General features: G+C 40.4%; 1 protein-coding gene across 13 annotated transcripts in view; it reads right to left on the bottom strand.

Moving 5' to 3' along the window:
• Positions 1 to 16,034, bottom strand: part of SYT1 (synaptotagmin 1) — a 514,215-nt gene that overhangs the window by 216,010 nt on the left and 282,171 nt on the right. Inside the window, exon 1 of one of the 13 annotated variants that reach the window (XM_044979698.1) lies at positions 6,560 to 6,577. The exons of the other annotated variants lie outside the window; for them this stretch is intronic. The gene's annotated coding sequence lies outside the window, so the exon portion shown is untranslated. Of the gene's footprint in view, positions 1 to 6,559; positions 6,578 to 16,034 lie in introns of those variants that run through there. 13 annotated transcript variants of the gene reach the window in all.

Below are 16,034 nucleotides of genomic sequence, written 5' to 3'. Positions count from 1 at the left end.
AGCCATACCAAACACCACAATACATTTGAAAAGCATGAGTTTTCATGCCCAGCTATATGTATATGATTTATACAGTGGTTACTGTTAAAAAGCCAACATTTACCCACAGGTAACTGCTATTCTAAGTCCAGAGAAATACTGAGGTTACAGATACCAATGTGTATTCAGACAAACAGGGATAGGGACACTCCTACTTCCCCTAAACCCTGGACTAAACCAGGGTAGAGAAATGTTAATAACATTTCCATAAACGCAGGCCAATAAAAGACTTAAGATTAATAAAACAAATATTGACCAATTACAAAATCTTTTTAGAACAGAAAACAAAACAAAACCACTCTTCCAATAGCAAATGCCTGCCAATAAACACCTCTTCAGCTATTGTAATGATAAATAATTGGCCCCAAATTGCAATAGCCAATTACAGATCACTTAAGCATCTGTTTGAATACATGTAGATTGTAACATATTGTAGTCATACACTGTACATTTTGTACACTGTATAGAAGCAGTAGCCTGTGGTTACAGTTAATATCAGCTATTACTACTAATAATTGCAGTGGTAACCAAAATGAGCTAGGTGCTTTCAAACACAGAAAAAGACAATCACTGCTCTGCAGAACTTACTTGTTTTGTTTTCTCCTGCAGCAAGAAAGGAAATAGAGTCGCTACCAGCTTCTCTCCCCACAACCCCTTTTAAATCCCCCAGTTCTGTAGCCCTTATGCAGACAAAATTTTTGGTGAACTAAAGTTAGCAGAGGTCCAGAGGTAAAATTCAAACCCTCAGTTTGGGTCCAGGACATGGAGCTTGAATATCATTCTGCAGCAACCAACTCTGAAAACATAAGATCAATGTGTGAGGGTCACTTATCTGTGTACGGTAAATCTCTGCCCTCCCACATCATCTTCCCAACAGAAACCTGTTTGGGACCAACATGGAGGGTAAATGAAGAGGGTCTGGCACAGCCCTTCCATGCCTGGATAAATTTCAACCTGTGTCAGCAGAGTTTGCCCTGATGGCAGAAGACTTGGCTTGTGCTGTACAGATTAACACAATAAATATTGACTCATGTTTGGCATTTCCGAACTGCACAATGTGATTTACATGGAGTTTGTAGCCTGGGAACAACCTTTCACTACTACAACCTTCATCTGCAAGTAACACAGGGAAAACCCAGTTCAATGTAAATGTCTCGATATTTAATCATTGTAACAGCTCTTGCTGCAAGCCCTCGCCCCAAATATTACAGAGCCTAAAATTACCCTAAAACCTAGCTACTTAAAGGAGAGGAGTTTTTTTCAGCAGGTAATAATCACAGTTTACTTTGATTATTTAGCTGAATGCTGTGCTGACCGGCATACCCTATTGCAGAAACACTGAAATAGTACTTCTAGGCAGACAGCACTTGGACTCAGCAGGCCACCCGGGTCTGAAGCCAAAGCCAAAGCCAGAGCCCGACCAGCCGGTTCTGAAGCCGAAGCTCAAGCCTGGCCGCTTTGGGCTGACCCTGAAGCCCAAGCCCCGCTGCCTGAGTCTGAAAGCCAAGCCCAAGTCCCAGCCCCGCTACCTGGCTCTGAAGCCCGAGCCCCACCATCTGGCTCTGAAGCCTGTGTCGGCTGGCGTCACCACTTGCCCTCCCGAATGTTCCTCTATTCCTCCATAGGCGGATGTCCCCCATAGTTTGAAAACCTCTGCTTTAGTGACAGGTTTCAGAGTAGCAGCCATGTTAGTCTGTATTCACAAAAAGAACAGGAGTACTTGTGGCACCTTAGAGACTAACAAATTTATTTGAGCATAAGCTTTCGTGGGCTACAGCCCACTGATTTATTTCCACCCTTAGAAATTAAATTACTGTACTACTCGTAATCCATTCACCCACAGTGACGCTGCAGATATCATGTAACTTAACTTCACTGGGCCCCATGTGGTGTGGGGCCCCAGGCAATTGCCTTGCTTGCTACCCTCTAATGCTGGCCCTGCCCACTCAAATTTGACTTCAGTGAAACCACTCATTTGCTTATGGACCTTGAGGCATTAGGGCCTAAGACTGTATGTCTATTATTGCCGCCTGCTAAAAGGCTAGATCACTGAAATAGCACTAACAAAAAAACCCAACCAAACAAACAAACAAAAAAAAAAGTAAAGGAATTATTGAGAGGCAACATAAATGTCATAACCCCCAAACTGTTAAGAATTTCCAATAGATTGTCAGAGAGGTGACTGCATCTCATTCACTATAGTAAATATTAAGGAACACAGGAAACTTAATGTGTGTGTGCAAACACAAGATGAAATTCTTATTTTCCGCTAGAGAGCAAATAAAAATATAGGAAACATATATTCCACATAAGCAAGGCAATTTTAACCCATAACAATGGGTCTTTCTCAGGCATACTTTAATCCACAAATTTTAACAACATTTTCTGAATCTAGGACAACTCTAAATTATTAACAGATTTCTACAAACTACAGGCATAAAGTCAGCCATATAAGTTCAAAAAAATAATTATGGTTAATTTTTTAAAAAACAAGTTAACAGCTCCAACTGACAGCTTGTATGTCAATGTCCATTGGGCAAATGCTATATTTTAAATTAAAATGTATTTTAATATTTTTTACTTTGCTTAAAATAAGTGAATTCTAAAACAATCATGCAATTATATCAGAAAATGGAAAATGGCTAATATTTCAAGCTTCATGCTTTAGGGCTCTTAACAGCTCTTTATTTATAATATAATCTGTATCTGGCAGGCACAAACTTAGAGGTTACCATAAAACAGACTTCCTAGATTACAGTGGTTCATATCTCAACAATGTTCATTCAGCTCTTCATCCTTCATAGACTAATTACCATGATGTTTACTGCAGAGGTAGAATGGGAGCTGGGTCTTTCAGATGACACCTTAAAGAACACTAGAGTCACTTTTTAACTTGACTGCCAAAAAGATAGGTACTTAAAATCATAGACACATAAACGAGTGACTAACTATTCACAGCTGCTGTGTACATGTAATGCTTTTTAAAGCCAATGGGAGCTGTAGGTTCCCAGCACCTCTGAAAATCAGGCCTCTTATTTAGGTACCTAAATATAGATTTAGATGCCTAACTTTGAGCACCTACATTTGAAAAGTTTGGCTGGAGTGCTCTCTGATTGGTGGACTTTGTAGATTTCATGGCTCTTTTAGAAAAAGCAGGCATTAGAACTGGCTTTCTTAACCAAACTTACCCTTCCACAATTATTGTGCAATATGTTGCATCCTCCTCCCCAGAGGTGATTGCATTTAAATAGTGCACTCTTTTGTGTGTGGCGGGGGGGAGGATTGGGTGGTTGTAGGTGTGGGTGTGTACAAACACACACAAGCCTGCATTCCCTATTCGGGCAAAACTACTCAGTGGGAGCCCTTCACCTCTCACATGCTTTGGAATCTTTTGGAGTGAAAAGCTGTTTAAAATATAAATAATAATTATAAAACAGATTAATTTTAATCTAACGATGTTTTTAAGGTTTCACAAACAAGTGAGCAATACCTGTCCTTCAGTGTCTTATCAAGGTAGTTTGCACTTAAACAGGCTTTATCACCATTGTTATTTATTGTGTGTGGTTTCAAAGAAGGGAATTAAGAGTTTATGTGAAACAATGTCAACATAATACAAAAAGTTTGCTGTGGCTTAATTTTCAGTACATTTGAATCTTAGATGTTAATATAAATTTAGAGGTGTAGAGACATTTCTCTAGTCTAAGTGAGTAAACTAGGTAGTTCAGGTAATAGTTTATGGGTAATTTCATTGTAAAGTTTAATATTGTCAAACTACAAAATGGATGAACAATACTGATCGTTTGCTCCTCTGCCATTAGCATTGACACATGCTCATGCTTGTTGCCTAATACAAAAACCTGCATGGAATTAAATGCCAGACTCTATTCAGAGGCCACGTTGAAGAAGTGGGAAAATGGAGTTTCTCTTGTTAAAATTATGTAATTAGAGTAGCTGATCAAGAAAAGGGTTGGTGTGAGGTGGGGAGAAGACAGAAAATTAATGTCTACCTCTGAGGGCAGCTTTTTTCAACTTCCTTTTTAAAAATTGTTTTATAAATCACTATTAGCACTAGTACATCCCAATCATCAACCTCTCTTTCATATTATAATTTATATGCAACAAATGCGGCTGATTTAATATGCTTATCAGTCCTTGTACTAATTAATGCATACTATTTTCCATCAGCAGTTGAGCTTAATCACAGTCATTTAAAAAAGATATGAACGGCATGTCAAAGTAATCACTAAGCCATCATAAATTTAAGCTAACTTTTTTTATGCATTCCAACTTCTAGATCTCAGCAACAGTCCTTAAGACACAATTGAGTAGTTTCAACCTAGTGATTTAAATCTTGCTGAATTGGGCAGGGAAACTGAAGTTTAATCACTAGAGATATTAGACATCTTAGGAATCAACTGTAATAGAATATAACAGATACAAGCTTCTTTGGAATCATTTTCCACAGAGGTAAACACAACAGAACAAGCAGCAAAGAATCCTGTGGCACCTTATAGACTAACAGACGTTTTGCAGCATGAGCTTTCGTGGGTGAATGCCCACTTCGTCGGATGCAAGAGTGCATCCGACGAAGTGGGCGTTCACCCACGAAAGCTCATGCTGCAAAACGTCTGTTAGTCTATAAGGTGCCACAGGATTCTTTGCTGCTTTTACAGAACCAGACTAACACAGCTACCTCTCTGATACTTCACAACAGAACAGACGTTTATGGAAGAAGTCTGCTTAACTTGTGATAAAAAGGTTCTGAAATGTCAGGGATATGAATAGACACCTTTGTCTGCCAACAGGTGGTCAGAGAAAAGAGTAGTTTTAGAATCATAGAATATAGGGTTGGAAGGGACCTCAGGAGGTCATCTAGTCCAACCCCCTGCTCAAAGCACGACCAATCCCCAACTAAATCATCCCAGCCAGGGCTTTGTCAAGCCTGACCTTAAAAACCTCTAAGGAAGGAGATTCCACCACCTCTCTAGATAACCCATTCCAGTGCTTCACCACCCTCCTAGTGAAATAGTGTTTCCTAATATCCAACCAAAACCTCCCCCACAGCAACTTGAGACCATTACTCCTTGTTCTGTCATCTGGTACCACTGAGAACTGTCTAGATCCTTCCTTTTGGAACCCCCTTTCAGGTAGTTGAAAGTAGCTATCAAATCCCCCCTCTTTCTTCTCTTCTGCAGACTAAACAATCCCAGTTCCTTCAGCATCTCTTCATAAGTCATGTGCTCCAGCTCTCTAATCATTTTTGTTGCCCTCCACTGGACTCTTTCCAATTTTTTCACATCCTTCTTGTAGTGTGGGGCCCAAAACTGGACACAGTTACTCCAGATGAGGCCTCACCAATTTTGAATCGAGGGGAATGATCACGTCCCTCAATCTGCTGGCAATGTCCCTACTTATACAGCTCAAAATGCAGTTAGCCTTCTTGGCAACAAGGGCTCACTGTTGACTCATATCTAGCTTCTCATCCACTGTAATCCCTAGGTCCTTTTCTGCAGAACTGCTGCCTAGCCATTCAGTCCCTAGTCTGTAGCAGTGCATGGGATTCTTCCATCCTAAGTGCAGGACTCTGCACTTGTCCTTGTTGAACCTCATTAGATTTCTTTTGGCCCAGTCCTCTAATATGTCTAGGTTCCTCTGTATCCTATCCCTACCCTCTAGCGTTTTTATCCAGCACCCCTCCCAGTTTAGTTGTCATCTGCAAACTTGCTGAGGGTGCAGTCCATGCCATCCTCCAGATCATTAATGAAGATATCAAACAAAACCGGCCCCAGGACTGACCTTTGGAGCACTCCACTTGATACCAGTTGCCAACTAGACATGGACCCGTTGATCACTATCTCCTGAGCCTGATGATCTAGCCAGCTTTCTATCCCCCTTATAGTCCATTCATCCGTTCATTAAGGCATTGGAAGAGCCCCCCATTTTGTGCAAGACCTTCATGTTATTTTATCCACGACTGTAATGAAGAACTTCATGGATCAAACAGCAGCTGTACCACTGAGCCACAAGCAAGCTTCCACTTGGCTATGCCAGTAAAAGCTTTGTTAAAATGCATCTTGGGGAGTAGGTTTTGGAATACTGATTAGACATGGAATTCCACAAGCAGCAACATTTGTTTTCATTGTGGGTCCTAGTGACATCTTTAATGAATTAATCATTAATTATTAATAAGATAAGTCCTCCTCCTCCTCCCCTGAGCTGAGATACAGGAACTTGTATTGAAATACTTCTCTGGGAGCTTTACATTGCTTTTCTAACCAATCTGGTCATCTATGTTCCAGGTGTAAGGGAGACTGTCACAGCACTCCAAAAAACTAAATTGTCACAGTGCAGCTAAAACATGACACCAAAGTAATATAAAAGTCATCAGTAATCAGCAATCTGTAACTTCTACAGAGAGTAATTAGCAGTAGGTAATGGATTCCTTTTCATGAAAGAATATAATAGTTTGTAAAGAGATGAGTTTTTCTAAGTAATTTTAACAACTTTGCCTGGATTCTACCTTGTCCTCCTAGGAGCTACCAAATCCCTGGTGGCCTCGTGGCAAGATTCTGAAGGTTGCAGACAGCACTGGTGCTTGCAGGAAGGTGCAATGCACTGCCTTACAACTCTGTTCCAGGAAGACAGCAGTCTGGAAAAAAGATGCGGCAACAGGAAGTTGAAACTGACAAGAAAACATAGGAGGGAAAGGGAAGAGGTAGCACTCAGAGGTATAAATCCACTCCTTAGATTATTTTTTCTTTTTAAAAAAATTAACAGGCCTGTGATTTTCAGGGGTTTTCATTTCTATTTAGTGCAGAAGGTGAGGCAAGGAAAGGGCTAGTATTCCAATCTGACAGTGATATTTCAGACACATTGTTAGAAATGTTTCGTGCAAAGAAGAACTAGCAAATTTCACTTTGGGTTAAAAATATATTTGCACAGCTCCAGTGGGGCTATGGGGGAATGAAAGGAAATAAACAAGAAATAGGAGAAAGATAGTTTAATGTTGTTTTCTTTGTTATTATGTTGATAACATCCAGCATGTATTGAAAAAAAGTTCTGGATCCTTGACTTAATTTGAAAGAGAGTGGCAGAGGTAAGATTGTCTCTGCATTGTTGGCCTTGGAGCCATTCACTGTAATCAATCCAATGCGGAAAGGGATCAGGTTGCTATTTACAAATTTCATTTATATGAAAATGACCACTGGAAAGAGTAATGAAAGTCAGTATGTTAAAACCTGAGAAACATCTTTTTATAAAACATTCTTTCAATATCCTTACAAATATTACTGAACAACAACTTCCTATATTATTTGCTTGAAGTTTGTAAATAAAATGGGACTCTTTACTATAAAACTATACTTCACTGTCCCACTCTCAGTTTGGATGGAGAGAAAGACAGAAAAACTTCACACACACACACACACACACACACACACACACACACACACACACACACACACACACACACACACTCTTAAAAAGAAATAAGGGTGATTGTGTTTTTCTATGGATTCCAGAGAATGCTGAAAATAAACAATTACAAACAAACAATTTCTGTACAAACCTCTAATATTTAAAATAATTCCAAATATTAAAAAAAGACCAGAAACGAACAGTTATGGGACTCGGCCCATTTTCCATTTCCATACAATTCTATTCTAAGCAGGGGCAGCTCTAGCCATTTCGCCGCCCCAAGCACGGCGGCACGCCGCGGGGGGCGCTCTGCCAGTCGCCAGTCCCGCGGATGTGCCTGCGGAGGGTCCAGTGGTCCCGTGGCTCCGGTGGACCTCCTGCAGACGTGCCTGCGGAGGGTCCGGTGGTCCCGTGGCTCCAGTGGACCTCCTGCAGACGTGCCTGCGGATGCTCCACCGGAGCCGTGGGACCAGTGGACCCTCCGCAGGCACGTCCGCGGGAGGTCCACCGGAGCTGCCTGCCGCCCTCCCGGGACCGGCAGAGCGCCCCCCCGCGGCATGCCGCCCCAAGCACGCGCTTGGCGTGCTGGGGTCTGGAGCCGCCCCTGATTCTAAGTATAGAGAGTTCCTACTTGAAGGAAGATTGCCTTTGTTACCTGCTTGTTATATTTAAATCCTTTTTCACTTCACCTATTGTATGCTGTGATCTGAGATGCAGATGAATATCTATTAAGGCCTAATGTGCTTGAGTTTTAGTTAAGCACTGGAATAAATTGCCTAGGGAGGCTGTGGAATCTCCAGCATTGGAGATTTTTAAGAGCAGGCTAGACAAACACCTGTCATGGATGGTCTAGATAATATTTAGTCCTGCCATGAGTGCAGGGGACTGACTAGACTTGTCGAGGTTCCTTCCAGTCCTACGATTCTATGATTCTAGGGGGGAATGTGCTATACCTGACCCCCTCCTCCTTCTACTTCCGCCAAACTTCTGTACAGTTGTGCTCAAGCAAGAACTCTTTGGATCTACACAAGAGGGGTACTGGTGTTTTCTATGAATACCCCTTTGCTCTGGAATGCATTTCCCTGCCTTGGTTTGCCAGAGGTCTGCTTTACCAATTGTTTGGACACACTATAAAACTTGTCTTTATTTTGGAGCATTTGTGAATGAGACAGTGTGAAGTTTTCAGGATTTTTTGCAAAGGATTTCTATGGTTCCTGTGTTTATTGGTGCATTTTATAAATCAAAATAAATAAATGAAATAAATATGTATTGTAGCATTCTCCAGTGACAACACATGGACCAATATGGGAAGTATTAGAGAAGACAGCCAAGTCCCAATTGCTTATCCTCCCAGCAGGAAACCAAACAGGCCAGCAATGCTCCTAAACATGGAGAGAGCTCTCTCTCAATGATGGAATTTAAATGATTGTGCAGATTAGCATTTGAGGTTGGATGAAGTTACATTTAGTTCCTTGGCTAAATAACATTGGCATGTATACTACATATCACACAACTAGATGATGGAATAGTGTTAAAATGAAAAAAAAAAAAAAGCATGTGCATGCCAAAAAAGTAAAGAAAGGCGGGGAAGACTGAATTAAACTACCAGCTCCGGGCTTCATGATATACTGTGCATACACTATAATTTCTTGCAAAGCAGACCCACTGGCAAATCTTGTGCTAAATTGATAAAGACCATTTAAGTTTCTTTATCGTTCAGTGGCTCGGTAGAAAAAAATACTATAATTTAAGTTCTAAATCAAAGCTTTGCTTTTAGCTTTTCCTGTGAGAACTTGAGAATTTACAATATCATTTTAGCCCAGAGTTCATTCTACACCACTTCAGTGTGTTTTGAAGAGATGTATTAAAACACATCCTGTGGATGGATGAGGAAATATCTTTTATTGGACCAACTTCTGCTGGTTAGAACAAGAAGCTTGTGAGTTTACAGAGCTCGAAGAAGAGCTTTGTGTAAGCTCCAAAGCTTCTCTCTCTCACCAGCACAAGTTGGTTCAATAACAGATATTTCCTCACCCACCTTGTCTCTCTAATATCCTGGGACCAATACAGCTACATCAACACAGCATACAACTCTCTGGATGGTCATCCAACCAATTCACTTCTGAGCCATTGGGAGGCAGATAATCATTCAAAAACCTCCACAAACCAATATTTATTCCTAATGCTGCCTCTTACAGAGCCCCCAGCTCCAGATGTCCCAATAGCAGCAGCCACCAACAGCAGCAGGAGGTAGAGGAGGGAAGCTTCAAACCCAAAAGGCCCCAGGCATCAGCTGAACTTTCAGGAATGAACTCTGTCTTGACTGTGGTATCTCTTGTTTCTAACATCCTGCCACTTCCCGGATTTATGAGCTGAACCAACACGTGTTGAAATAAACAGGAAGATTCCTGTTGATTTCAATTGGCATTGGATCAGGTCTTTAGCCACTGCCTCTGCTCACCAGCTTCACACTCACATGCCCACCATGCATCTCATCCTTCTGATCTACCTTCTGCCTCCATCTATGCACCCCTCGTCTTCCTGCTCTCTCATCCTTACCCCTCACTATGTCCATCTCTTCTTCTTCCTGCTCCTTTTACTCCTGCAAAAGACCTCCTCTACCTCCCTTCATATCAACCCCAAACTCTTCAGGCTAGTCCCACCTAAACAATTACTAATGTTGTTAGCTATTGCTGTATGTAAAATGAGAAGCAAATGTAAGCATTCAAATGTGGAATCTTTAAGAAGTGCAACAATATGCTCTCATCACATAGTTCTTGTTCTCCTCTTCCCTTGCCCCAGGCACCGCTATCTGTTGTCTCCCTTGTTGTGCTTTGCCTAATTTTAGATTATAAAAACTTCAGGGCATGGACGGCATCTTTTGTTTGCTTGTAAAGTGAATAGCAACCTTTAGGAAATATATAGATTATTAATAACAATAACAATATAAGCAAAAACAGTGTAAGTTACAAATCTATCTCCACCATCTATGCAATAAAACAATAACAAAACCCAGACAAGACAGACATTCTGTTGTGTGTCTCTTATAGTCCAGAAAACATTTTTAATGAATTTATATTGTTTCCCCTTCTAGTTTTGGTTGAAATATCTGGCCTCCATTTTCACATTAATAATGCTACAAAAAACCATAGATCCCAAATTTCACAGATCTAAAGCATACTGGCACCTTTTTTTATAGCAACATCTTCGTAGAATAGAAAGGTTCTCTAATTCAAAAGGTCAAATAGAAATGTTAATGAAAACAGAACCCAGTCAAGTCAAATAAAATAAGAAAATAAACAGAGATTTTGCTTCAGGCAGCCCGAATCTGATTTAAGCAGCAGTCTCAGAAGAATCCAGCTGTTGTTTACTGAAACGTAAAATAATGTGCTTATTCCTTTTATTTGACAGCATCCCTGCTCCTTGAAATCAGGATGTAACATTTTCCCTTTCATATACAACAATCTGCAATCATTATATGTACAGTAACTAATCTGACCAATTACCTGAAAGCTAATTACTTGATTTTACAAAATGGGTCAGCTATCTCAGTGTATGTTGAACCCATTAATTACTGGTACTTAATAAAGAACGCCAAAGAGTACATCCATACATTAATGTGTTACAGCAGAATTACAGATATTTTAATACTGGATTGAACAAGCCTCTGATCATCACTGTTTTATAGCCTCAGAGCTTAATCTAATTGTAGCTAATACAGAGCTGGACTGTGCAGGCCTTGGCAATTACAGTATTTTATTCATGTTAACAATTTACTTCCTCATTCCGAACATGGTCTATGTTTACTTATTTTATTGTATATTTGAAAGGACATGATCATTCATTCGAGATAGCAGGATAACTCAAAAGATTCAAAACTTTACTTGATTAAGAAGAATAAAGATGGCACATTTGTCCTGGCTAGAGAAAAACAACCAACCCAATTCAAATCAGCCTTCAGACAGTAAACCTGTAAATACTACCTGCAGTTCTAACACCTCACGAACAGTAATATCCAGTGTTTTTCATTCAGTAGCTCTTGATTATTAACAGAACATTGGTGAGTAGGTCAACGGTACTATAAAAAAACATGGTCTCCTTTCCATATCAAAATCTGAAAACAATTTAAATATGTAGTGCAATTTTATACTGTTTATAAAAGCTAAAAAAAGGTCAGAGAGATATGCCATCACAATCTGTACTTAAACATTTATTTCTGTCTCATGGTCTCCAGGCTTTCACAAGTGCTTTAAGAGGAGATTGGAAAGAATTTGCTGCCCACTCATGATGATGCCTCATAAAAGGTTCTTCAAAAATGGATCAAAGGCTGTAATTTCCATGCCATTTCTGTCCAATTTCCTTTTCTCTTAATGTTTTCATTTTTTGAAATGGCTATGATTGCAGTCCAATTTTGCCCACGCAGCACTATATGCCTAAATGAACCATTTATCACAAACTTTTTGTCTTTTTGATGCTTGTGGTTTTATTTGCTTGGCAATTTTTTAACACCCCCCACCCCAAGCTGCATTGCAATTATCTTCAGTAATTATACCTGCAGCAGTTTACATTAATCTGTTCTCCAGATGCAGCATTAAAATTTGTAGAGTCCAATTACACCTTAACATGGGTGTTCATTTTTCCTCCTCTTCCATCACCAGCACAAAAAGGTTTTCATACACGGTCTCCTAAAGAGAGATCTTTACTCATTTTGGCTTTACCATAGCAGGCATAAAAACCACAAGAGTCAAATTCTTATTGCTCATCTTCTATATTGCTTTCTCCTAAGTAGCTCTGCCTACTTTACATATTAACCACTTCTAATTATTTCCCCATCATCTCTGTGTCATATGTACAAGTGACTTCCAGGTGGAAAAACTTAGCACAAATTTTACTGGCTCCTATTACCACACCAGGTAAAACACTGCCTGCAGACAGAATGTCATGTTGTGAGGCATGGCTGCTGTGTCACTTATGGTGAACACAAAAACAAGCTCAGACATGAGTAGAGGTTCACCGTTAATTGCCTAAATACACTTAAATTGTCTGGTCACTGCTGGGCAGACACATTAAATCCAAGCTCTCTAAATGCAATTTAACCCTGCACAAGACAACAAATTATTCTTCAGCTTCATCTAAAAAAACTCTTCTGGATTTCAAAATTAATACTTTATTGTAATGAAATTTCAGAATCTAATTCTCCAGCCCAGTGCACCAACACAGTAGTGCATTTTTCTATTTGCTACTTAGTCTTCTGTCCATTTCTACACTTCACCATTAATAAGTGGTTTTTGTTTTTGTTTTTTTACAATAGTTTATGGCATACTTCATGGGTTGAATATTGAATCACAGCTACATGTTATTCTCAACATTTTCATCAATTAAATATGTAAATAAATTCGTAAACCAATACAGATTGGTTTTTATTTAAAGATAAATCTTAGGATGCTGACCACTTTAGTAACACACAAATTCCTTCAGATGATATACCATAACTGATACTCATGATATGCTGTAGATTGATAATATACATAATGACACATCAGTAAAACATAGACAGTTTTTTTGTGCTTGTTGCATTGCTTGAGCTATGGCAAACAAGTTCTCTCATTCTCTTCTCTGAAGTCACTAATTCATCATAACATGTCTGCTGCGTATAGGATTTTTGTGAAGGCTGCACGAGCTCATGCCTGGAACACCTTATTTGAAGGCAAGGGGCCAAAGTCTGTTGTCTTCTACACCAAGGTAAATACACAAAAGTCAATATATCTACTGAAGCTACTGGCATAACTGAGAACAGAGTTTATTTGAGGAGTACCATCCATTCTATGTAGTTTAGAACCACAGTGGTAAGAAAATTCTAATATATGAACAACCTAAGCACATAGTTCTTGGGTCCCACACTACAAGAAGGATGTGGAAAAATTTAAAAGAGTCCAGCGGAGGGCAACAAAAATGATTAGGGGGCTGGAGCACATGACTTATGAGGAGAGGCTGAGGGAACTGGGATTGTTTAGTTGGCAGAAGAGAAGAATGAGGGGGGATTTGATAGCTGCTTTCAACTACCTGAAAGGGGGTTCCACAGAGGATGGATCTAGACAGTTCTTAGTGGTACCAGATGACAGAACAAGGAGTAATGGTCTCAAGTTGCAGTGGAGGAGGTTTAAGTTGAATATTAGGAAAAACTTTCACTAGGAGGGTGGTGAAGTACTGGCATGGGTTACCTAGGGAGGTGGTGGAATCTCCATCCTTAGAAGTTTTTAAGGTTAGGCTTGACAAAGCCCTAGCTGGGATGATTTAGTTGGGGACTGGTTCTGCTTTGAGCAGGGGGTTGAACTATATAACCTCCTGAGGTCCCTTCCAACCCTGATATTCTATGATTCTATGAATGAATAGAAAGAATAATGTTGAAAAACAATAAAATCTAGATGGGTCTGCTTTATTATACACTTTTCCCCATAAAAAGGGAAGATTTGCTTATTATCCTTTGTGATGCATTGTCACTAAATCTGTACCACTTAAGAATTCTGGCTGATATTGTGAAGTTGTATTATGAAAAACTGCTGTGTCATGAATACCTATATGTATGTGGATCTACCACTCCTGACAACTCCTCTATCCTCCCCCACACACACATACACACACCAGAGAAACAATGGGGTGGGACTCAATGACTCTATTCAGGTGCAAACACCTGAACAATGGGTGAACTGCACCCTTAGAAAACCAGTTTTAGGCTTTGGCTACACTTACACTTCAAAGCGCTGCCGCGGCAGCGCTTTGAAGCGCTAAGTGTAGTCAAAGCGCCAGCGCTGGGAGAAAGCTCTCCCAGCGCTGTCCGTACTCCACCTCCCTGTGGGGAATAACGGACAGCGCTGGGAGCACAGCTCCCAGCGCTGGGGCTTTGACTACACTGGCGCTTTGTAGCGCCGCAATTTGCAGCGCTGCAGAGGGTGTGTTTTCACACCCTGCTGCAGCGCTGCAAATTTGTAAGTGTAGCCAAGCCCTTAGCTTAATTCCTCCCAAGGGAGGGAAAAAGGCAAGCACAGTGGAAAGTCACCCAAAAGACAGAAAGAAGGAAGCTAGGTGAGTTGCATAGTGAAACCCAGGGGAACAAGGTGGGGTGGCATTCAGAAGGAGGAAGCCTGGGACAGGAGACAGTAAGGTCACAGAAGCTAGGTCCCCTCACCAATGAGGAAGAAAGACCAATTAGCATGCAACAGCCTGCATGAGCAAGGAACGCCTTGCCTTCCTGGACATGGATATTTCCTCAAGGACTCACAAGGGAAGGGTTGTGAGAAAATGAGGAATATTGCCATCTGAGATGTTTGTTTTGCAGGATCTGAACTCCCCTGTGCTTTATATGATTCAGCATAAAGGCGTTGGACTGTGCAAAATGTGTGTGTGTGTGTGTGTGTGTGTGTAACTGCTCAACAACTGCTGTGGATTCCCGAGAGAATTAAACTGTAAATCAGATGCTTCAGACCTTTTGGGTGGAGTTCTGGGAGAGGGGTATATTAAGTGCCGGGGAGTCTGAAGGGTCAGCGGTGTGTTCAAAGGGGCTAGGCAGCTGGATGGAGGTTCCAACACTGATAGAAAGTCTGTGCCCTGAGTGTCCTAGTGACTCTGATATTGGGTACTGGGACAATGGATGGACTTCAGGGCTTTAAACACTGTGGGGATCCCGAGCAGCTGCAGCTTGGATTCTCCTCACAGCAGTGCTAGTGAGTGGCCAGGACATGACGCTCACTAGGATCAGTGCTTCCAGCTTTTTGAACAACCTGGTGATGGAAATTAGTAGAAATGTGTTTGAAACACTTTGATTGGGGCGAGGGGGGTGGGTAGGTGGTGGCAATTATGACTTGTTGGGGAATAGGAAATTCAGCAACAGGCTTTTGACAGTTATTAAGCAAATGAAAAATGACACACATGATGGGGTCAAAAAAAAATAAAGACTGCAAATGACTGAAACATTGTTTAATTAACAAAGAACTAAACAATGGCGGTGCTTATGAAACTAGTTTAACTAAGATGGACATAGATATTTAAAAGGAAATGAAACACTGATTGATTGTTTCCTTTACTTAATTTAGCCAAATAAGATTATGATGGAGTCAATACTAAATAATGCATTTTACAGAATGAGGTTTTAAATTTTTTCATCTAAAATTATCAGGCCAAATTCTGCTCTCAGCTGGATGAATATAAACCCGGAGTAACTCCACTGACTTCAACAGAGCTGCTGCATATTTTGTCTTAGGTAAATGAGAATTGAATTTAGCCCAATTAATTTAACGTTATCTGACAGAGTCTACTGCATATCAATGACGTTTTGTAAAATTTATATCCTTTGACTGGAACTTAAAAAATGACCATGCAAAGTTTTATAACAAGGATTAGTATAGGGTCAGGTGCCGCTCCCATTTTCACCAATGAAAAATGTAGGAGTTAACACCAGTCGATTCAATATGCCACTCCAGATGTATTCCAGTGTAACCAAGGCAGAATCTCTCCCACAGGGAGGGTCATAATCTCTTTTAGTGAAAATGTGCTTTTTGCTCCAGAGACTTTGTGTTTCATCA

The sequence above is a fragment of the Mauremys mutica genome, chromosome 1, assembly GCF_020497125.1.
Source record: "Mauremys mutica isolate MM-2020 ecotype Southern chromosome 1, ASM2049712v1, whole genome shotgun sequence".
NCBI lineage: Eukaryota > Metazoa > Chordata > Testudines > Geoemydidae > Mauremys > Mauremys mutica.
This window is presented reverse-complemented; position numbering and strand designations above follow the sequence as displayed.